At 42.6% G+C, this 24,094-nt stretch overlaps 1 protein-coding gene and 1 long non-coding RNA gene across 2 annotated transcripts in view; both read left to right on the forward strand.

Moving 5' to 3' along the window:
- HSD17B12 (hydroxysteroid 17-beta dehydrogenase 12) overlaps positions 1–24,094 on the forward strand; it is a 147,269-nt gene that overhangs the window by 17,006 nt on the left and 106,169 nt on the right. The gene's annotated exons all lie outside the window — the stretch shown is intronic.
- LOC118501332 lies at positions 7,574–22,856 on the forward strand. Its single transcript, XR_004903966.1, has 3 exons — positions 7,574–11,785; positions 17,979–17,984; positions 22,846–22,856. It is a non-coding gene; the product is annotated as an uncharacterized LOC118501332 (long non-coding RNA).

The raw sequence follows: 24,094 nt of genomic DNA on the forward strand, positions 1-24,094 counted from the left end.
GCATGCTCTGACAGCAGAGTAGGAGAGATTCGTCTGGGATGAATTAAAAACGGAAAGCTGATCTGTGGCAACAGTGAGGCTGCTGGCAGAACTGGACTTCGTCATACATTCCTGCAACTGGTGTGGGGCAAAAACAGCCCTCTTTGTACAAGGGCCTGAAATCCTGAAGGAATGACGTGGACCCCTGTAGCCCCCGAGGGTACCATGATGCCATGGGTACGCTCCTCCATGGGCATTACCATGGGAACCCTTCCACTGAATGCAGTAGTGCTACAAGCGCAGTGGGTTGATCCTGTGTCTCTTACCGGTAGTTTCGGCCTTGTCTGTACCCCATACTACTGATTGGTGTGAATGACACTGAATTACCAAGGAAATACTATATTTTTGTAGTGTATGCTTCTTCAGGAGACCAGGAAAGGACAGTATTTTTCAGTAGCTTAGATGCCAGCTTTCAAGTTCCCTTCACATTCCTGGTGTGCAGAAAACTCATTCTCCAGATTGGTTTTACTGTAATGACTGTCAGTAATGGCTCACCACCAAGCTAACTTCCAGTAGAAATATGGCCACGCCGGCTGTAACAAGAGCCGAAACTCGAGTCTCAGGCACATACACAGCTATCACAGTAAACAGGCTTCCCTGATCTTGCCCGTTCAGTCCAATTTGCTGTGGAACAGGAAGCTGCTGCGTATCTGTGTATTCCAACACCCATCACTGCCCGTCCCGTGGAAGGCGGTGATGATCTCTTTAGAGATAATGTGAAAACACAAACCAACCCCACAGCAGGTTAGACAATGATGTTCACACGTTCTGAATTAGAGGAGGCTGAGTTAATGAAAGGGTACTGGAACGATGACAGCTTAATTGAGAAAGTGGTTTTGCAAGTATCCTCAGAGGATTGCCGCAACAACCTGACGAAGCAGGTTAGGGTTGATTCTGTTATTTCCACATAACACACCAGGACCAGTGACTGGTATAAAAGTTACACAGCTAGGAAATGGCAGAAGAAATTGAATCGAGGTTTCCCAACTTCAGGTTCCATGTTCTTTCCAATTTTCTGCCAACGTACCTGAGAAGGATGATTTGGGGGCAACTTGGAATACTTGTACAAGAGTTTATAAATTGGAGAGTTCCTATAATGTTCTCTGAAAGTGAAAGGTCTCTTTAAGTCTCGGAGACTGGGCGTGAGGGTGGGGGAGTGAATCAGAATGGTGTGCGGTAGACAGCAGAAATTTTAACTGGCTTTGGGTTTAACTATGGCCGTAGAAGAATAGCTAAGACTTGAGTTTATTTTATTTTTTTTTTACACTCTGAGAAAAGAAAGCTTTAAGTCTGTTTTCTTTATAGGTGGATTAAAAATATCTTTACTGTAAATTAATGTGATACTTATTGATAATGATTCCTGAAAGGCCAAGAGACTGCAAAGAGGATGTTCGAATTATTTTTTTTTTCTTAAGTTTTTTAAAAGTCCTCCAAATGATGAGGAAGAAGGAAATGGGCTTAAGTTTAACCAGAAGGAATTTGGATTTTTTAAAAAGATTTTATTTATTTATTTTTAGAGAGGAAAAGGGAGGTAGAAAGTGAGGGAGGGAAACATCAATGTGTGGTTGCCTCGCACGTGTCCCCTACTTAGGGACCAGGCCCACAACCTAGGCACGTGCCCTGACTGGGAATCGAACCCGTGACTCTTTGGTCCAGATTCCAGTGCTGAATCCACTGAGCCATGCCAGCCAGGGAGGAATTTAGATTTTGTCTGGCTGTCTCGATGATCTTTGTAGTGATTAAACAGTGAATTGGGTCATTCATTCATTCAGCAGTAAATACTTAGGATGTGCTGTGTTCCCGATACAGTGCTGAGTATGTGAATGTAATGCTGAGCGAGAAGCCATGGTCTCTTCCTCCATTGATCTAGCAGAGGACACAGATCATTACATAAGCAGCTCGGAAATGTGTAATAGAAACCAGCTGTGGGGGTACTAACTTAGTCCAGGGGCTTAGAGTAGGTTTTCTGAAAGAAGTAACATTTTATCCAAGGTGTGGGAAAAAAGAAGTGGAAGCAAGAAGATGATAATGATGTTCATACTGGTAATGTGATACAGTGTTCATTAAAACGGTTACCATGTACCAGATACTTTTCTAATTACCTAAATAAATTCATTTACTCCTCACATAATCCAGGAAGGTAGGTCCTATTAATATCTCCATTTTGCTGAATGAAGAAGGCTCTTTGCCCAAACTCACATACTAGTAAATGGAGGAACATCTGGAATTGGAACTCCTGTGAGCCACTTGGCAAACTGCTTTGATGAATTGGAGATGGGTAGGCAAGGGGTCTCGGGGGGCAGGAGAGGATTTCCAGCAGAGGGAACATTTTCGGTCAAGACCTTGAGGCAAGTGAGAACATTCAGGAACTTTGGACTAGAGTCCTTGGAAAGAGAGAGGAAAGAAGTAAGACCTGGCAGAGAAATGGTCAGGGGGCCAGCCACAAAGGACCTTGAGGCTATGGTGGAAGTTTTGCTTGTTCTAAGGGCGGTAGGAAGTCATGGAAAGATTTTCAAGCAGTGAATATCATGATCAAGTTTGTGGTTTGGATAGTTTACTCTGGCATTTGGGGAGTGGATGTGGAGGGAGCGACCCAGGAGACCTGCGGTGGTGGTCAGCCAAGCAGTGGGTGATGGTGGCTTCAGTAAGGTGATGGGGGCGGGACCAAGCTCCACAGTCAGGCGAGAGAGAGAAGAGGTGGAAGCCCTGGACCCTCATCATAAGGAGGTTGCGGGGGTGATGGAGTCACAAAGTCGAGAACTGTGAGGTCTGGGTAGGTGCCGGCACTGGTCACTGACGTTGGAAACACACAAAGAGAAGGAGCAGGCGTGGGGAGGAAAATAATGAGGTGGATTTGTGACAGGTCTGTGTGTATGTCGGGCAATCTTACCACTGATCAGCACCAGGCCGAGCCTCATGGTCTAAGTTCCTTACCAGAGGCCTTTGGTTCAGCCATCATGTATAGCAGTCGTAAATCGTATGCTGAATTGTATGGTCTGTAGAAAGGTTCGGAGCCTCAGCGTGTCCTATTTTAGGAAAGGGGGAACATTATTTCGAATGGTTTGAGTATAGCCATTGTAGCACGTTGTGCTTTAGTTTGGTAGATGTTTGCCATTTCCTTTTTAGGCAGAGAAGCAGGGAAGTGTAGTGGACGATTGCAGGACCTGAGTTCATACTCCAGCTTCCCACCTTTGACATTCATTAGCTGTGGAATCCGTGGGCAGCCCCTTTGTTTATTTGATCTATCAAATATGTCTAAAAATACTCACTTTGTCTGTCTTCAGAGATGTTAAGAGTCTCCGAACAGTCTCTGGAAGCACTGTGGGAAGTACAAAGCATCATACGCAAACAAGACATTGGGCCTTTTCCCCCTGCCATGCTCAGTGAGAAGCCTAGAAATAGAATTGCCCTATGAGTTGATCAGATCCTTTGTGTTGAGGTTCAAATTGCTTCGGAGACTTATTTTGGGATCTGTTGCAACTTTGTCGTCATCAACACCTAAATCTCTTTTGATGTGATTATCTAATATGTCAAGTTTAGACTGTTTCTAAAACAGATTTTTTTTTTTTACAACTTTGTTAATGTAGGCTGGGTTTCTGAATTTCAACTTTATTTTTAACATACCCAGAGACTGTGGTTAGGTATAATATTACAGACCTAGTGAAATTATTGGTAGCGAAGTGTCATTTCCACTGTGCTATCATTGGAAGACTTTCAAGCTTGACATAAGGGAGGGAGCCTCAGGGAGGGAGACCGGGAAGGGAACCCAGCCAATAAGGGGCCATTATCAGGCACTGTGGTCAGTCACTGCACAGCTGTGGGGCTCTGCAGAATTCAAGTTTCCGAGTTATTTCACCTGCGTGGTCAGGGTGCTTGGAATTAATACACCAACAGCCATTAGTTACTGGTTGAGGGCTGTCGGTGGGGAGGAACATTATCTGATAGCCTTTCTGTCCACTGTGTTCTTGGGTGTTGCTGGCTGGCTTCAGCTACTGGAGATAATCCTTGAACCAAGAGATGCAGTTGGAATGTGCCCTCCGATGGATGGTCTGGCCCGAGTGGGAGTGGACAGGGCACCGCTGGCTTAGCTGGGGTTCCCGTCACAATATTTACCCTTGTTTCATTTTCTTTAAACACAGCAACAAAATACGATCAAAGGAAAGATAGAGAAGGCGGTGATTTCTGGAGATAGTCAAAGAAATATAGTAGATTTGAGGCACAAATTGATGCGTGTTATAATATTTCCATGTACATAGAGGTTTTGCTACTTCTTGGGGTGGATTGGCCTAATTCCAAGTATGTTAACATTTTTTTTATAACTACAGACGACTAGTGAATGGATCTTTTAGGTGTATATTTGTATTAAACGTATAAATTAATGTCTTCTTCACAATTTAATTCTGATCTGATCGGGAGATGATTTTCATAGGGGAAGCACAACATTTGGGGAAGATGTGGCAGATGTGGTTGGTTGGTTGCTTGTTGATAGGATGCTGAAATTGTGCAGGTGTTAGATAATCACGTACCTCAGGGGAGCTGAGCTCCCTCTGCAGCGCCAGTGGCCAAATCTTGAGTAGTGCGAGTTTATCTTGCCCCTTATTAGAGTTGGTTTAGGCCTGGGCCTCTGTCAGTTCTGACCATTGAGATGTGAGAGGATCTGCGGGAGGGAGGGTTTCTGAGAAGGCTTTCTTCCCCTCAAAAAGAAGCCGAAGGAAGCGTGTTGTTACGTGAGGATGTGTGGCCCGCAGCCATCCCTGGGGCCGGAGAGAACACACCAGGATTGTAGTGCAGAAAGATGGAAAGCATCCGGCTCTCTGATGCCGTCTCTGAGCTACCGAATCCACCCACGCTGCGGGCGCCTTGTACTTCCTGTTATTTTGAAATCATGAATCCCACTCTTCTTAAAACCATTTGTTATTTGCAGCTGAAAGCTTCCCAGCCTACCGATTCAATGGAAAAGAAGGAATATTTTCTTGTTTTGAATAAAATTTTGTGATTGACATAAAGTCCTATGGATTTGGGCCAACTTACTATATTGCTGTCAGTTTGAACACTGCAGTGGAGGAATGGAGGCCGGAATCGCTACGGGATGTGACTGCAAGTCTCATTCCCGATGATGCTGGTCTTCGACTTCTTGTCCATAATAGACCATTCAGTCAGTTTAGTCACCAGGTCTACAGTTCATGGAGCCAAAGCGATTAGGTGTGTGAGAATTGCTTTGTTGCCAATATTCTTTGGGAATTATTGTCAAATTATTCAGGAATATTGGACTTTCAATTAACAAATTAAATTTCTTAGGACGGTCTACTTCAGCTTAGTCTAAGTAGCTATCTACTTTTAGGGAGTACCTGGCAATCTGGGGATCTTGGCCCAATGTAGGATTTAAAATGGATTTAGGACTGGGTGTGAGGAAATTAAGGTGGGGCGAGTGTGTGTATGAATGGGCCTGTTCCTTTCCGTAGTGCGCAGTGCTGAGCCCCTTCCATGGTCAGTCAGAAGTCAGCCGTGGTCATTGTCCTGGTGGTATATTCTCAGCTCTGCCGTGTCCACGCATTCATGTATTACTAAGTATAAAGATCATGAAATCCATTTCGGATATTCCTGGTTTGGGAAGACAAATATGAGGTTAGAGATTCAGTGTTATTTAAATTCCTCTATTTTCGAAGTCGGGATGGTGTGGACATGGCATCTGCGTCACTGAAGGCTACAGCGAGGATACATGCCGCTTAGGGACGGGACTCTCCGTGTCCCAGGTGGGGCTGTGGCCCACTCAGTGCCGAGTTTGCTTCAAGGATCTGGTGAGCCTGACGTGTGTGTGTGTAAACGTTGTTTTAAAAAGATAGAGTCTGTGTACCTTCAAAAGCAATCCTATAAGGCCCGAGTCTAAAGGGACTGTGGTGCAGTAAGCATTAAGCTTCTCAGGTCTGTCGAGACTGAGTGACCGCGCACAGCCACTGGACCTCAAGGGAAGCAGTGATTCTTTCCGTGGGAGGGTTTCTCCTCGTAAGAGAGATTGGTAACTTACTCAGATTTTGCCCTCTGAGTGAAAGGGTGTGTGTGGACACTTTGTATGTGCGTTTTGTGAACATCCTTTTCCTGCCTTCCTCTTTTATAGATGAAACGCTCTTTAGTTTTGGAAAGATAACTATTCCTGTATTTAAGGAACAGGTATTATTTAAGGTAAGGCACTTTTGCTGATTTAGTGAAAGAATCTGATTCTTTGATACTGGGTCAAAGGCAAGGGCAAAAAGAATAGGACAACTATTATTAACGGGTTTAATTTTGGAATTTTTATGCCTCTTTTTCTTTTTTCTTTTTTTTTGTTAGATTTTTATATCACTCTCATTTCTGCCCCTTATTTGGTATTTGTACCTCACACCAGGTGTATGACATATCTTGGACAGATTGAGGATAATGTGTAGTATCAGGGAGGTTGTATCATTTATTCTTTTTTTCTTCGTTCCTTCATGCCTTTATTTCAAGGATTACCGATTACCACCTCGATTAGCCTAGATTACCCATAATTTCTTTAAGAGACTCATTTTTATTGCATTTATCCTATTACCAATTATCCCCCCATACCCCCTTTCACCTTCACCCCCCCCCCCCCCCCAATCCTCACACTGTTGTCCAGGTCCTTGAGCTCTTTTTCTTCTTTGTTCAGTCCCTCCACCCCACCCCCACCCCAGAGGTGTCAGCCTGCTCCCTCCATACTCCCATAACTTCTATGTAATGGATTCAACAAACATTTCATTACCTTCCCTTTGCCAGAGACTTTGTCACATGCCTGGGGGTAGAGCAGTGAACAAGCTGGGCCAGCCGGTCCCTCACGGAGGTTCATTTTAATAGGGAAGGGGGGACAGTAAGCAGATATTTGGTAAGTCCGATGGCGAGATGTAGGAAGAAAACTAAAGAAAGGTAGATGATAGAGAGGAACACAGAAAGAAAGAAAGTTTTATTTCTGCTACTTGATATAGAGTGGTTAGGCAAGATTTTCTCATTAGGTGGCATTTGAACTCACACCTGCATGGAATTTCCTCTCTCCGCTCAAACCATAATGGCCTCCTTGCTGTTCCTTGGGCATCTGCAGCACAGACTTTGTACTAACTTACCCATCTGCCTAGAATACCCTTCTTATGGACGGCCATGATTTAAGTAAATAGGATGAACGGTAGGGAGCAACCAGTGTGTTATCAGGCAAGTGGAATTATTTCATCTCTTAGGGCTGCAGCAGATGCTCTGGCTGCCACTGAATATGTAGAGGACCCTGGCTGGGACTTGTGGGTTTCTTTGGTGAATCACTTTAAAATAACACGAACAGCCCTGGCTGTTGTGGCTCAGTGGATTGAGCAGGGGCTGTGAACCAAGGGGTTGCCCGTTCGATTCCCAGTCAGGGCACATGCCTGGGTTGCAGGCCAGGCCCCCAGTGGGGGCCGGTTGGGAGGCAACCACACACCACAGGTGTTTCTCTCTCTCTCTTTCTCCCTCCCTTCCCCTCTCTCTAAAAATAAATAAATAAACTCTTAAAAAAATAACATGAACAATTTGTTTAAATATACATGTTTAAGTGATCTTTTTGAGGACATAATTCCACCCAAGTTATTTTGCCCCATTTGCTACTCGAAAGAAATTAACTTGATCCATGTATAACAAAAAACTGTTGTAATATTTTGTCAGTTGACCAAATAAAACATGATGCCCTGGGTAATATCCATAGAGAGGTGTCCTTCGTCACATTCCTTTCCACACAATAAAAGCTTAGAAAGCGTACTGGTAAGTTGAAACCTAATAGTTTTATTCAGAAGGAAGTTTTCAAACAAGAGATTGTTGTTTTATAAAGCTCCCCTGAATGCTACATTTGTTGACTTTATCTAGAAGTGCGGTATTGATGTGTCTCTTTACTAATCTTTTTTCTGAACATACTGGAAACATGTTGCACTGTGCCTGTAGGATTGATTAGGCTTATAAAGAAAAGGTGGCTGTGAATGAATTGCTGAATAGCATCCCCTGTTGGCTTATCTCTAAAATGATAATGCAAAAAATAGAAAATAAAAAGAAATTGTTTTTGCTGAGCATGATTTATGTCATTGCATAAGAACGGAGTAATTCAGCACCACATTCTCGTGGAAACGCCTTGTGGTGACTTGTAGTAAAGGAGAATTTCTGTCTGCATGTACACTTTAGGTTATTGTCTGCCCTGAAGTGGGTCCTTTCCACCATTTAAAAAAACACAACTATTCTTTGCTTTCCACCTCATCTTTTATTTATTCTTTACAGATAGTGGTGTTTGGAACAAGTTTTTTGGTTTTTTTGCTTTTTGTTTTTAATCTTTGTCTTAGCTCTTAGCCAATTAGTGCTTATCTTTTGTCGTGGTTTTCAAGGAGAGCAGATGAAGGGACATTGAGAAATAGCACTGAAACAACCTCTCGGATGGAAGAAGCTTCAGCTCCTTTCTCACCCACCCTTTTTCGGAACTGTGGAACAAACCGAATTAGGCCTCACCAGCTTTTCTTTTAGCCAACTGTGCCCTCCAGTGGAGAAAAATCAGGGCAGTGAAATAGCCCAGGTAATAAGCAGCCGAGAGGATGTAACACGTCCTGGTGAGATCCGAGCCGCGTAACTATTTTCTACGTGAAAGAAAGAGCGTGTTTTCCCCCCTCATAAGCAGGAATACTAGGCATAAGCCTTCCTCTTCATGAGCTTGTTGGAGAACCAAAGAGGAATTATTAGCAGTGCTTTGACTTAATTGCCTTTAACAAAGTAGTTGATGCAATGCTGTGCTGCGTTTTGTCCCCCTTTTTAATGACGTACTCGGTTATGAAACATTAGGCAGATCTAGTAAGAGGAGAGTAGGGCATAATTGGATTTTTTTCCCCCAGAGTGAACTCAGATGATGACTGTATCATTTTTAATTTTTGCAGAGACAAAAGAAAGCCCCGGATTAATTTAGTGGATGTAAACAAGAAATATTTTGCTGCTGCGCCTATGTATATTTAAAGCACTCAGTAAATTGAGTTGACCACTTCTCCCCTTTTTTTTTCTGAATAGGAAGGGCTGCTGTTTTGTGCCTTGACTGTGGTCTCTAGGTGAACACGGGAGCTTCATCTGTGGGAATGGTGACTGCATGCGCCTGAGCTCCTGAGAGCATTGCAGCGGCACATGCGCAGGACATGGGCTGGTGCAAGCGCAGCTCTGGGCTGGGGAATGGAGCCAGGGGTCCAGGGTGCTGAATTCTGCCGCGTGATGCTGTGCTCATTGTGCCCGCAGGCGCCCTCTATCTCCCTGCCTTTCCAGGGAGGGCGAAGTGGAATTACCCAGTAGAAGGCGAAACAGAAAGGGAGATTTGCCGTACATTTTGTGTAGGTGGGAATTTGGAGATATGTTTCACTGAAAGACTTCAGTGGGTGGTATCTGAGAAATGATTTACACAGGCTTCCTTTTTCTTGACTCTTAGAAAAACCCAGCTCCACTGTCCTTACGATGAATTGCCACTTGTAGTTTGCTGCATATTCAAGAAATGTAAGCTTCTTTTTATATCTCCTTTTAATGAAGTATATGTTAAATAAACTTTTTTATAATTAGAGTAATTCTTAAAATAAGTGACTTAAAAACACAGGTTATTAAGCAAAGGTCTTTGCATAGTAAACTTTAAAAGGCCTAGTGTCTTTCACTTGAATCCATCTTCTGTAAAACAACATAGACACCTTATAGAGACAGTGCCGGACTGAACTCACTAAAAAAAAAAAAAAAAAAAGCAAATGTGGACTGTTAGAGAGGAATTTTGAAGTTTTTGAGGGAAAATTATAATATGAATATAATTTAAATTTCTTAACAATTCTTAACTTTTGTCACTTTTATTTTAAATAACGAATTACTGTGTTTTAAGGTCTGGTTTATTACGGACTGTAATAACTGACTCTAGAGGGCGCTGATGAGTACCAGATCTTTCCTAAAATTTTATATTGGTGATTTTTATTACAATGCTGTTCCCTTTGGGTTTTAATCTAGTGCTTGAACACAAATACATATTTTGCCTCCCAATACTTAGGATTTTTAAAAATTGGACAGGTAATTTACCATTGTACTTTGAAATTCTTTGAATATTCCATGGAACTTGTGCAATTTCTATAAACCACCTTTGGATCCCGCTTTTGAAAGTTTGTTTAACATTTCAAAAGAAAGAACATATAAAATATAAATCTTAAAACAGGATACATTTTTCATCTTTTGAATCCAGATAAGTTTGCAGATATTTTTTATTTTATCATTAGAAAGAAGCTGCTTAAAAACTGTATTCTAAAGTTAGATTTTATAGAATTAACATTTAGCTATTAGAGTCCCGAGTAACGTGCTCTATATACTTTAGCAGATAAAACAGTTTAATACTATAGCATGGTAATTTGAAGAAAATGATTAGTCTTAAAATGGGAAGGCTTTTAGAGAATTGCTTCTTTTTACCCAAACTCGGAATATGATGATTCTGAAGATGTACATTCAGAAAAAAAGTTTATGTTACAGGAAGAAAAGTGTTAAATAAAATGAATTGTCACTCGTTGGAATATTAGTCACTTCAGAAAATGAATTTTAATATAAACCTTTGCATCCTATCAACCTATGAAAAAATTATTTCTTTTTTCCCTGACTACCCCACTATTTAACATTTCTTCTGAAATATCACACTGTTTTCACTACTGCAGGCAGAAAGCCATATTGGGAAAAATTCTCTAGTAATGTGATATGAACCTGTTTCCTTTCATTTAAGGCAGTGTTCGCCAATAGAACTTCCCATGGTGGTGGAAATATTCTACATCTGCTCGGTATAGTTTGGTTGCTGCCAGCTACCTGTGGCTATTGAGCACTTACAAGGTGGCTAGTGCAATCGAGGAACTTTTAAGTTTTATCTGATTTTAATTTAAAAGTATATTAACAACCACATACGGCCAGTGACAGCTGTGTTGTTCAGCATAGATTTCGAGCGCCTCTGCAAGGTGATGGATGTATCAGGGATTGCATTTTGACTCTAATGGCGTGTATGCGCACCCATTCAGTCCTCCGCAGCTTTCTAATCTTTCCTGAGATACTGTATCACAGGTAAACATCTTGTTTTCAAATAACCACGTGTATGGGAAAATAGGGGGAATCGAGTCCTGAAACTGAAGTTGGTAAGTGGCTCAGAGTCTGTTTAGTTCTGGAGCCCTGTGGCTTTTAAAACCCCCAGATTAGACTGTGTTTGCCCTTTGGGTGTGTCTCAAACCATGAAGGTTTTCTTTCATGTTTTTGAGATAAAATACACGTACACAGGATATGACAGGTGACGACTAAACGGAATGACAGGTTAAACCATGAAAGAATCAGCAAACCAGAACTCACACGTACCTGTGCAGGAACTCTATTTGGGAGTGGGTCTGCTTTTCTGAATGCCCTTAAATACAACAAGTCTTCCTATCTTGCGAGTGAAACTTCGGTATTGTGCTCCTATCTGGTAAATAATGATAAAAAGTTTGAATAATGCTTTATAGTTTCCCTGGCAGTTGCAATTCCATTTTCTTGGATCATTACCTCCATTTTACAGGTGAGGGAACCATGATTTCATCAAAGTTTTAAGGTTCATTCATTCAGCAGACATTTATTGTTCATTTACTATTATCTGTAGATTTCTGTGTCAGGAATGGAAGAATGAGTCCTCTCCTGGAAGAACTAACCATCTAGTGGGGGCAATTAGACAAATAAGAAGTTGTAATATTATGTATGCAGAGGATGCTGTGGAAAAGCAGGAAAAGCACCTGGAGTGGGGCGGTGGATAAGGGAATCCGGAGCCCACCAGGTGAAGGAGGCGGGGGAAGGGCACCCCAGACAGGGGACACAGCAGCAGCCAAGGCGTGACGGTGTTCTCAGTCAGAATAAATTCAGTACACTGAAGACACCTGAAAATTCAGGTGCACAAAATTTGGTCTTATATTATCTTGACCTTGTTTTTTCTTCTGGCTCAGTTTGAAGAAGGGCTGAGCTAAAAATAGCTCCTGATGCAATGATAAAGCATTCCAGTAACAATTTCAAGGGGAAAGTTAAAACTAGATTTAGTTACAGTAGTTGGCAAACACTAACTTACAATGTTGATGTATTAGTTAGAAACCATTTTGTTTCTTAAAGCAGATTCCCAAAAGCCTCTCCTTGTACGCCTCACTATAATATGTAATAGGGCTTTAGTTCGCCGATGTTCTCTTAGGGCCCAGGACAGTGCCTGGCACATATTAGGTGCTCAGAAAATATTTGGTGAATGACAATATGAATCCTAGGTTATTATTCTAAAAATCGTTGTGAATGTTTACAAGTATTAAAAATGTGTTGTTGTTGTTTTTAATTGAAAATTTCACACATTACCATTACTTAGACTGACCTTTTCCTGAATGGTTCAGTTTCCTATTGCTATAGAACAAAATACGCCAAAACTCAGTGGCTTAAGGAAATGGCCAGCCGTGTTATTGTTAATGGTTTGTGGGTCTGGAATTTGAGCACGGTTCAGTGGAGACAGCTTTTCTCTGTTCCACATGGTGTGGCTGGGGCATCTCCACTAGGGCAGCCTCAGTTCTCCTCCACGTGGCCTCTCCAGATGGCCCCTAATCACTGTCCTAGGTTGAGCTTCCTCAGATGGCACTGGGATTGTTCCAAGAAGGTAAAAATGGAAGTTGCAAGGTATCTTAAAGCCTTGACCTGGAAGTCAGGCAGCGTCACTTTGGTCACATTTTGTTGAACCCAAGCAAGTCACAGGACGATCCCAGAATCCAGCAGAAGGGAAAGGATTTCACCTTTTGGTGGAAGAATGGCAAATTCCAATAGCAAAGTGGCATCCGATGGGGCGGTATGGTTGCAACCATCTTGGGAAATGATCTACTAGAGTCAGCTCTCTGAGCATAACAATGCACATCTCTTCCACGAGCACAATACACTTACCTTCCTCCCAGAGTTTTATCCCAGGATCTCATCAAAGTTAGGACGCACAGGACGTTTCTGAGGCACGTCTGCTGCGGTGCAGCTTATGAGCCAGTGGGCTGTGAACTAAGGAGACAAGTCGTCTACCCCTACTGCCCACCCTGCCCTCACCCCGCATGCACTGGTAAGACAGGGACAGGAAGACTGCAATAGATACTCCCATTCAACAAGGAAGAATAAGAAGAACATAGCCATCTGATGTTGGCACTGGTGCCATAGCCAGTGATGGCACTGGTCCTTGACAATTTTGAAATCCAGCTGGGTACATGACGCCAGTTCTGTCTGCACATACTGAGAATGTTCCTTGATTGGTGCGTCCTTCTGGTCCTTGGGAGCTGCTCCCCAGGGTGTTGCCTTCTGAAACTGAGCCCCACCCTTGGGGTCTTGGCTCGTTCCTCTGCTGTTTTTCTTGTAAGAAGTCAGTCGTGTTTGCAGGTGTGTAGGTTTCTCAACCTGCGAGCCTGTATGAAGTTAGGACTCCCAGATACTGGTTTTTTATTTTATTTTTTTCATTTTGAACTGTTTCTGTCTGCTTTTAGTGCAACCTGGTGGTAGTTTGAGCACTACAATTTCTTTAAAAACTTTGAGGGTTTTCTGGGAATTCTTGGGAGGGTCAATTCTATGTCCCAAAAGCCACATCTGTAATTCCTTCTCAAGACAGACTTGTCCAAGGTCTCAATGAAAAATTTTATGGACAAACTCTTCATTTGATGTTTTATTCTGGGGCTGTTTCTTAATTTGAGCATCTTTTGCCGGTTGGAGAGACCGTCCTGTGCCCTCTGTATCCTTAAATTCTGCTTAAAAATTAAACAGGCCCTCCTTTAGTGTATTTCTCTCTTCCTGTACTTTATCATATGCAGTTAAAAGAAGCCAGTTGGCACTTTTAATATTCTACCCGAAAATATCTTTAGTCAGCTCCAACAGTTTGCTAGATAAATACACTATTTTTCACATTATTGCAGGCAACATTCTTACCAAACATTTTACTAGTATATAATGTCTTGCTCTTTCTCCTGCCTCTAATAGCAAATTTCTCATGGCTCTTCTGGCCTTTGCTAATAATTAATTTACTTGCCACTTTTCCAGCCTCTTTGCCTGCGTCTTGGTCCAAAAACCAGTGCTGCATGTTTTAGGATTTTTTTTTTACACCTTACTTTTAGGTATCATTTTCTGTCTCTATTATCTATTGTTGAGAAACAAATCACCAGAAAATACAAGGGTCTCTTATTTGGAGAAACAACAGTCATTTTGTTCCTCACAAATCTGTGGACCAGGAATTTGGGCAGGACTGGCTGGCGTGGCTCCCCACTGTACCACGTGGAGTCCACCGTGGCAGCGTTGCTGGGGCAGGAGGAGTCAAGATGTCCTTACACGTCTGGGGCCTCCAGCTGCCGCTGCTGTATTGATAGGACCAGAGAATCTAAGACAGCCTCAGTCATCTGGGTTCTCGGGTCTCCTCCACACGCCCTATCATTGTTCGGTGACTTCCTCACATGGCTGCCAGGCCTCCTAAGGCCCAGGTCAGAAGATGGAAAACAAGCTGGGCAAAGCAGGCCATCTCTCCAAAGGGAGGGAAAGTTGATAACATCTCTCCATGGAAGGAGTGGCAAGTGCATGTTGTAAGAGGGCACGAAGGAGTGGGGTGTGGGGCGGGGGCCGGTGTGACCATCTTTGGATAACCTGTCACACCTAGTAAGTTTAACTTTAGAAGATTTACAATAGATGAGAAGTTAACAAATGGTGACCTATGTATGTATCCGGCTCTGACATGGTTTATGTGTCTCATACAGAATTTTAATTAAAAAAAAGAAAAGCACAAGTTGCTGACATTAAACAATTGGGAGATTTCATCTAGAAGGTTATATATCTCGCCTCATGAAAAATCGTAAGCTACGCTACTGGGTCTGCATTTTCACATTAGGTGGAAATTGCCTACTTTACTTACTTAATGTTACCTGTCTGGCTTCTATAGGAATTTGAGTTCGTACTCTGTTGCTGTAAATGATTGATTTATACATTACAGGGTTTAGGGGATACAGTGATGTGTAAGACAGACAGAGAGCCTGTATTCAAGTAGGGAAAGATGGACCGTAATCAACTAAACCCGTAAATAATGTAATTGCAGGTGGTGATAAGTGCCCTGGTGGGATAAAACAAGGACAAGGAGCATACAGAGTAACTGGTAGTGTCAACAATTAAACAAAAAAGGAAGTGGTCTGTGAGTAGTGGAGCGGTGGGGCTGTGCTGGGTAGGGTGGGCAGAGAGGCCTCTCCGAACCCATGATGTTGAGGGGAGACCTTAGTGATGAGGAGGAGCCAATCTTTTGGAGCTCTGGGGTGAGAACTTTCTAGATGGGGTGGGGGGGAAGCAAGTAAAAAAGACCCATGAGTGGGACTGGGCTTGGGTTTTTGAGAAAAGCCAAGGCCTTTGGCTGAGCTGTGTGATTAGGGGAAGAGAGTAAAGGGGAAAGTGGCCATGGACGAGGTAGGCACGGATGAGATCATGAGAGATTTCATAGGACGTGGGAAGGACTTTGTAACTTATTCAAATGGGGACAGTTTGAGTAATGGGAAGTCATGGGAGGAATTAAAGAAGTGTAGTGATGTGATGTCATTGACTTTTATAGAGGTTCCTCTGGCTGCCGTATGGTAAGTAGACTGTAGCGGCCAAGGTTGGAAGTAAGAAAGGCATCAGGGAGCCTTGCAGTCCTCCACGGGAGAAAAGAATGATGATGCCGGAACTAGGGTGTGGTGCTTTAGGGGGTGAGGAGTGTTTGTAAGTGGAATGTATCCAAGGGAGACAGTAGACAGGTCTTGTGGATGGATTAGGTGTGTGGGAAAGAGAGGGATCAAAGCTGACTTGGGGGCCGTGGCCTGCAACCCAGGCATGTGTCCTGGCTGGGAATCGAACCTGCGATGCTTTTATTTGCACCCTGTGCTCAACCCACTGAGCTACGTCAGACAGGGCTGAAATTATTTTATATCTAATGGCTTTTATGTCTCTTTTCTCATTAAGAAACTTTGCCATTATTTAGATTGAGACCCCAGCTGCGGTGGAGGAAGTTTATGGATGTTTATTGGAGAATGTATTTTTATAATGCATAGTTATTTATTTACTGTGACGTGACTGACACAGCTGAGTACCCTCAAGAATTAGGCAGGGTGTGTCGTACTGTGTGGTGAAAACTTCATTGGTTCCTGAAGTGTTAATCCTTTTTTCCCCTGCTGTTTATTCCAAATGGGCGTAGTCAGAATGAATCAAGTGTAATTTATTATTCACATGTTATTGTTATGGAGAGTTAATTCAGTTAATTCATCTCCACTATTAAAAATGGTGGCATGGCAGTACTCAGAATGTTCTCGGCGAACCTTCCAGAGTTGAAATCACCATTTCGCTAAGAGGAGACTTGTAGCCGCATAAGGCAGGATTGAGGAAGGTGAATGGGTTTGATGGATTGAAGTGCTGCTTGTGAAGGACAGTGCACTCACTTTTGCATGTTAGCTAACAACTGTGTATTGTCAAGTTCAGATGCAGAATGACATCATAGGTTTTTCACCTCCTCTCCAGAGTCACGTGGAGGTAATCGACAACATCTGCCATGAAAGTCAGCAGGGCTTAGAAATAATTTGTAATTTTCTTTTTAAATTGTGATTTTAGGATATTATCATGAGATGGTCAAAATGGCACTCTATTTTACTATAGTTGGGCTGGGAGAAAGTAATCTTTTATGTAAGGTGAGTTAATGGTTTCTATGACCATTTACCTTTTTTAGTAAACGAAAATCATTTAAACTTACATTCAAATGTATATTACGTAGAGAACATAACTGATTTAAAACCATGTAAAACACCTTCCCTCGCCAACAAAGCATTCTTTTCCTGTCTTTGTGAAACCTTGAGTCAGAATGTGCTAGTGAGTGAGTGTGTTTGTATTCCAGTGGTGTAGCTGAACCAGACAGGTCTGCAGCATAGCGGTTTATTTTTAGACTCTCGGTTGCCATTTTTATCCTGCAAAAATATTCATCAGTGTCTTGCTGACAGGCCATCAGTTTTATAAATGTGTCGCACAGACCAGATTTTGTTCTTTGTCTCACTTTCCCTCCAACTCTCTTCTTTCCCTTTTGGTTTGTTCATGCAACTGTTTGGAGGAGGAGAATGTTTTTATTTCACGTATTAGATACTTTAATTCACAGATTGTCAGTAGCACATAGTTCATTCACCTATCTGCAGCTGCTTCTGCATCTCCACTTGTCTTTTATGGGAAACTGTTAGGATCTGAAGGCAAGGAAAAGAGAAACATATGCCCAGGATGCTCTCTTTCTGTGTCCATTCAGTTTTTGGCTGCCTTCTTCAAATATATTATGTTTTTATTTGTATGCATTGTGTGTGCACGTGTGTTTCATTCCTTATCTTACCCAACTAAGGACTGACATCGTTTTGCATGAGCGGAAGCTGCCTAAGACTAGGGGTTACCCCATGTGGCAGGAAACCTACCAATTTGTGTTGAAAATAAATCCATCATTATCTCTAAATACATACAACACCAATCATTTAATTTTTATGAGACTCTTTTTTTATTTATTCTAGATGCTTGAGTGGCAGATACAACCACAACAGAGGAGAATCCCTGCAATTAAAAGAAAGCAAGGGGAAACTCACAGTAAATTAATTTTTTTAACAATGCATACTCCTGTTGCATTTTTATAAAAGTTCAGATTTCTGAGGTAGGTTTGGTATTCACTTGTTCATCTCTCCAATAAATGTTTACTGAGTAGGTACTTAAGGGCCCAACACATTAACAGCGTTGGTGGGTACCACAGCTTGGAAAACAGGAGTCCCGACTTGCACAGCTTATGGTACATATTTTGAGGAGAGAAGACTTATGTGTGGGTGTTTCACAGACGTGGTAGCGCAGTCCACTGTAGCAGTCCCCAGCCTTTTGGGCACCAGAGATCCGTTTTGCGGAAGACAGTTTTTCCACAAATGGGGGTAGGGTGGTTTCAGGATGATTCAAGCACATTACATTTATTCTATGCTTTATTTCTATTATTATTACATTGTAATGTACAATGAACTAATTATACAACTCACCACATGCCAGGTCCAGCATGTGGGCGTACCCAAACTGTGACTGAGACAAGTGTGCAGTGCGGGAAAAGAGGTGCGGGCGGAAGTGGTAGATGAAATAATGGGCAGGCTGCACGGACAAAAATAAGTGTCGCGTTCTGACTTAAAGCCTGCCACCAGATGCAGCTATACAATTAAAGTACATCAGTTCATTTGCCACGATAAAGCCTGCCACCAGATGCAGCTTAATTGTCACTTGCCACTCACTGATAGGCTTTTGATATGGGTCTACAAGCCACTGATTCGTTATGGTCCCTGTGCAGTCAGTCCTCCCTGGTAACGACACCCGTATTTGCAGCCGATCCCCAGTGCTAGCATCACCACCTCAGCTTCGCCTCAGACCATCAGACATTAGATTCTCATAAGGAGTGTGCAGCCTAGATCCCTCGCGTGTGCAGTTCACAGTAGGGTTCGTGCTCCTATGAGAATCTAATGCCTCCACTGATCTGACGGGAGGCGGAGCTCAGGCCTCATGTGAGCCATGGGGAGTGGCTGTAAATACAGGTGAAGTTTGCCGCCTGCTCATCTGCTGTGCGCCTGGTTCCTAACAGGCCACAGACCAGTATCAGTACATGACCCAGGGGCTGGGGACCCCTGGTACACTAGGTCAGAGTACAGGCACGGGAGCCAGAAACGTGGTTTTACAGCTCGTGCTTACCATTTCCTAGTTGTGTGACCTTGGGCAAGTTGCTCAGCTTCTCCGAGCCACACTTTCTTCATCTATAAAATCAGTATATACCTCAGAAGTTACTGGGAAGGTTAAAAAAGATGATGCTTGTTTAGCAATCGGACAAAAATGTGGAGCATCTTGCCTTGAACATAATAAGTCTATAATACATGCTAGCTAATTCATATTAACAGAGATAACAATAATAATAGTAATACCAAACATTCTACCAGTATTGTATAATCTTGCAGTCAGCAACGTATTCAGCTATAAGTACACCTGACTGTGGTGGCTTAAACAGGTAGGGGTTTGCTTATCTAACAAGAAGTCTGGGGATCCCTGACTGGTGTGGCTCAGCGGGTCGGGCGTCCCCCTGCCAACCAAAAGGCCGCCGGCTGGACTCCCAGTCAGGGCACAGGCCTGGGTTGTGGGCAGGTACCTGACTGGGGGTGTGTGAGAGGCAACTGATGGATGTTTCTCTCACACATTGGTATTTGTCTCCCTTTCTTTCACTCTCCTTTCCCCCCTCTCTAAAAATAAATATATAAAAATCTTAACAAAAGGAGAAATCCGGGGTAAGCCAGACTGAATAGTCATCATTCAGTAATTCCTTATGGAAAATCTGTATGCCTGGTGCTATTCTGGTCACCTGGATTCATCCATAAATAAAATATAACAATCCCTAACCTCATAAAGCTTACAGTCTAACTGGGGAGAGAGGTGAAGCAAACAAAATAAAAATGTAAGTTATTGAAAGTAGAGGGGGGTCTCAGAAAAAGTTTGTAAGGGAAGGCCTATTGAAATGAGGCAGTGGGGGAACAGCTGAGTGTTAGTGGGTGAAGGCCGAGAGAAAGGCAGGCCGGGGAACGGACAGAGGGAGGGATGGTGGCGTCGCCCCCAGAGCGGACTCTCGGTGGCTGTGCGATGCTACTCGTCAAGTAGCCAGGGACCTTGAGTATTAGATTTCTGTAAGATTTCTAAGTTTAAGAAATCTCCCATGTTGCAGTTATTATTCTCACTTTATATAACAATTAGCAGTCAGATACTTAAAAGAAATAACAGTAATGCTACTAATACATAGTTCTAAACAGTGTTTTAAACAATAACAATAAAACATAATGACTGATGCTTATGTGATGCTAGTCATGTGCCAGGAACTTTTGTAAGGATTTGATACCATGTTCATATCCTAATCTCTGAGATAAACACCATTACTGCTGCTGTTTTATAGAGGACTGCATTGAGGTAATTAATTGAACCAGGGTATTTGTGTTTAAGGACAACAGAGAAAAGAAACAACCAGAGAGGGGGCGCATATTCCATTGCCCAGCAGATAGAGTCGGTGAGAGCAATGCTCACGGGGGACAAGTAGGTTGAATCCCTAAAGCCTGAGCGAAGGAGCGAAGGAGAAGCTGAGGGCATGGGCTGGGCCCGAGATGGCTCACATAAACAGTTACCCCTGGTTTCTGCAACTAAGCCTTACCACTGGATGCGATTTGGTCCAGTACTCCGTCATATTTCAGAGATTGCTAAGCCCCAAGCCTGTACCTTGCTCAGCAGATACCATTAAAACCCTTTGGTCTTAGTGTCTTTGTTTCTTCACTTGGCTATCTCTCAAATTAAGTGAAAGGGGAATTTCCAAGCCTCAATGCTGGCTTTCTTTTTTTTTTAAAAAAAAGATTTTATTTATTTTTAGAGAGGGAAGGGGGGAGAGAGAGAGAGACAGACAGACAGACAGACAGACATCAGTGTGCGGTTGCTGGGGGTCATGGCCTGCAACCCAGGCATGTACCCTGACTGGGAATCGAACCTGCGACACTTTGGTTCACAGCCCGTGCTCAATCCACTGAGCTATACCAGCCAGGGCTAAATGCTGGCTTTCTAATGGGCCGAGTTTCCAAGATTAAGCACATTGATGTAATATCTGAATAGCTCTTATAGAACAAATCTTAAGACGTTGCCTATGAAAATTTCCACATGACTTTTAGCGCACATTCTGTCCCTAATTAGAAGCTGCCAGTCTGTCAGAATACAGGTGTAGTCCACTCTTAAGGAAACCTGGTGTAAGAAAATGTACTTTTGTAAAAATAGCTAATGTGTGTGGGGGGAAGTTTGCATTCTAAAAATATTCCTAAAGCTTCTATTAAGTTAACTGAGGGAGTTTGCTTTACACAATTACTCAGAGAACAGATTTTATTTATACAGTATATAAATGTGAGACCACAGTTATTATTTAAAGGGTAAACTTAGTTAAATATACTTTATATCGAGGGTTCAGTCATGGTACAATGTCACGCTCATTCTCACTGACGGGGAGAAATGTGCAGTTGCATAACTTGTGGCAGAGAGGACTGTGGCCTGGGAAAGGCCAAGAGGCCTACTGAAGCTGAGGGTGGCCTCGCTTGTCCTGTTAGGTTCCTACTTGTCAGAAGGAATAAGTAGATTCCGTCAGGCAACAAATTTAATGTAAAGTGTTAGAACAGTCCTCATTATTTTCAGTAGATAATTCCCTTATTTTTCTTTAAGATTTTCTTTATTTATTTTTAGACCGAGGGGAAGGGAGAGAGGAGAGATAGGAAAACATCAATGTGTGGTTGCATCTCAAGCGCCCCCTGCTGGGGACCTGGCCACCAGGCATGTGCCTTGATGGGGAATCGAACCAGCAGTCCCCCCCCTCCCCCCTTTTTTTTTTGCTGGCCAGCACTCAATCCACTGAGCCACACCAGTCAGGGCTATTTCCTTAATTATTCATATGCTATATAGTATCCCCAAAGTAGCCTGGTTGTACTGAAATAAAAGCTCAGCAGTCGGCTCCAGGAAAGACCTACGTCAGAGGGAAGTTTATGGGAACGGCGAGTCCCTTTGAATCTTCAGCATGCTACAGGGGTGACTCATGTGCATAAGGCACTTTGTTGATATAAATTACACTCAGAGCACAGACCACCGTCTCTTAATGCTGAGTTATGAGCCCTCTTTCTCCAAGTACTTGGTATGATGGTGGAATAGTAGAAACCCGTGGTAATCCCTCTCTCTCCACCCTTTTATTCTTTTTGGCTTTTGATCAGTCCTGTCTCTCCATTTTCTGCAGTATACCTCTTTTGATGTCAGGAGGGGAGAGGTGGACTGAAGTAGTAAGTGTACGGTGGGCAGTTCTTTATTCAGTTTCATTTCCGGAAGGCCTGAGTTCATTGAGTGCTTTTCTGTCTCGGGTTTTACATGCTAATGGGCTGACGCAGACCGCCTCACTGTGGCAATGACCAGATGGGGGCTCAGAGTAAAATGCTGTTTGTTAACATTTACAGGATGTGCTTTTATTTGAACTTTAAACTATAAAAATTCTATTGAAAAGCATGACATTATAGAAAAACTAAAAAGTTCAGCTAAGTAAAAAGCTGCACTTTCTAGTTTTAAAAATTACTGACAGTCCTCTACCACCAACTTGGTCTATGTTTAACCTTCTAGACTTTACGCTTTTTCCAATCTACACCCGAACATGCACATGCATGTATATATGGACATTTTTATACAAAAGATGGCAACTGTATTTGTTATTCCTACTCTTGCATCTGGCAATGACTTGCCTTAGAGTTTTTCATAGGCTTCTTTGTGCTCATCATTAGATAACGGTCATTACAAATTCCAACTAAGGGTCTTCAGGAGAAAGAAACATTGTTAAAACAAGTACAGTCACTTTTGCACTATTGGTGGGAATGCAGGTGGGTGCAGCCACTGTGGAAAACACTGGAAACTCCTTAAAAAACTAAAAATGGAGCTGCTGTTTGACCCGGTGATTCCACTGTTGAGAATATACCCTAAGACTCTCGAAACACCAATTCAAAAGAACCTGTGCATCCCTCTGTTCATAGCAGCGCTATTTACAATAGCCAAGTGCTAGAAACAGCCTAAGGGCCCATCAGTAAATGAGTGGATCAGAAACTGTGGTTCACTTACATGATGGAATACTACACAGCAGAAAAAAAAAAGGAACGCCTACATTTTGTAACAGCATGGATGGAACTGGAGAATATTATGCTAAGTGAAATAAGCTAGTCGGTGAAAGACAAATACCATATGATCTCACCTCTAAGAGGAATCTAATGAACAAAATGAACTAACGAGTGAAATAGAACCAGAGGCATGGAAACATGGAACAGACTGACAACAGCCGCAGGGGAGTGAGGAGGGGATAACGGTGGAAAGATGCGGAAGGGAGCAGCCCAAGGACATGTATGAATGACCCACGGACATGGACAACAGTGTGGGGACTGACTGAGGGAGCACAGGGTGAGCTGGATGGAGGAGGGCAAAGGGGGGGATTGGGACAACTGTAATAGCATAACAATAAAAAAAACTTACGCTTCCTTAAAGGGTGGTTGGGAATTTAAAAAATGAAAAATTTAAAGAAAAGTTAAAAAAAAAAGCCAAATGTAGTCACTTCTGCTCTACAACAGCTTTGCTCTAACTTGTCGTTACTTAGCAGTATGTCACAGACACCTTTCACTGCCAACAGCTTTTCTTTGGTGCTATCATTTTTCAAAACAATTTTATTTATTTAATTTTACTGAGAGGGGAAGGAATGGAGAAAGAAAGGTAGAGAATCATCGATATGAGAAACATAAATCAGTTGCCTCCTGCATACTCTCCGACTGAGGATGGAACCGGAAACTCAGGCATGTGTCCTGACGGAGGTCAAACCAGCGGGATGATGCCCAGCGAACAGCCACCCCAGTCAGGGCTGGCGCTATCACTGTTGAGAGCTGCGTCCTGTTTCCAGTGCATTGATATGCTATGCTATAGAACACAGGTGTCTTATATAGAATAGAGAGTATGCATTTTATATGGCTATCCTATTCATTACTATATATATTCTTCAGTTATATATTGTAATTTTTTTAGTGGTTCCTATTGTTGAAGCGTTTTAGTTTTGCTATTGCAAACAATGCTTCAGTGTACCAGCATCTTAAAGGTCATGTTCATTCTGAAAATCTCAAAAGGCAGTAGAGCATTACATTAAGGCCAGCAGATGGCATGGAAAGGTATAACATTTAAAGAATTGGTTCAGATGTCCTTGCATCTTAAGGGTCAGTGACAATTAAAAAAACAAACAAACAAGGACTATTGTACATCCGATAGAATCTAGTGGAGCACTGAAATTTAAAGTTTAGCAGTAAGGAGTCCTAATCTTGTGAGGAATTGAAGGTGTTTTTTAAAATGTTGAATAGCAGATAGTATTAATCCTTCCAGCATACCTGCAGGGCAGGTGAGCAGGTCA

The sequence above is a fragment of the Phyllostomus discolor genome, chromosome 6 (assembly GCF_004126475.2).
Source record: "Phyllostomus discolor isolate MPI-MPIP mPhyDis1 chromosome 6, mPhyDis1.pri.v3, whole genome shotgun sequence".
NCBI classification, from domain to species: Eukaryota; Metazoa; Chordata; class Mammalia; order Chiroptera; family Phyllostomidae; genus Phyllostomus; species Phyllostomus discolor.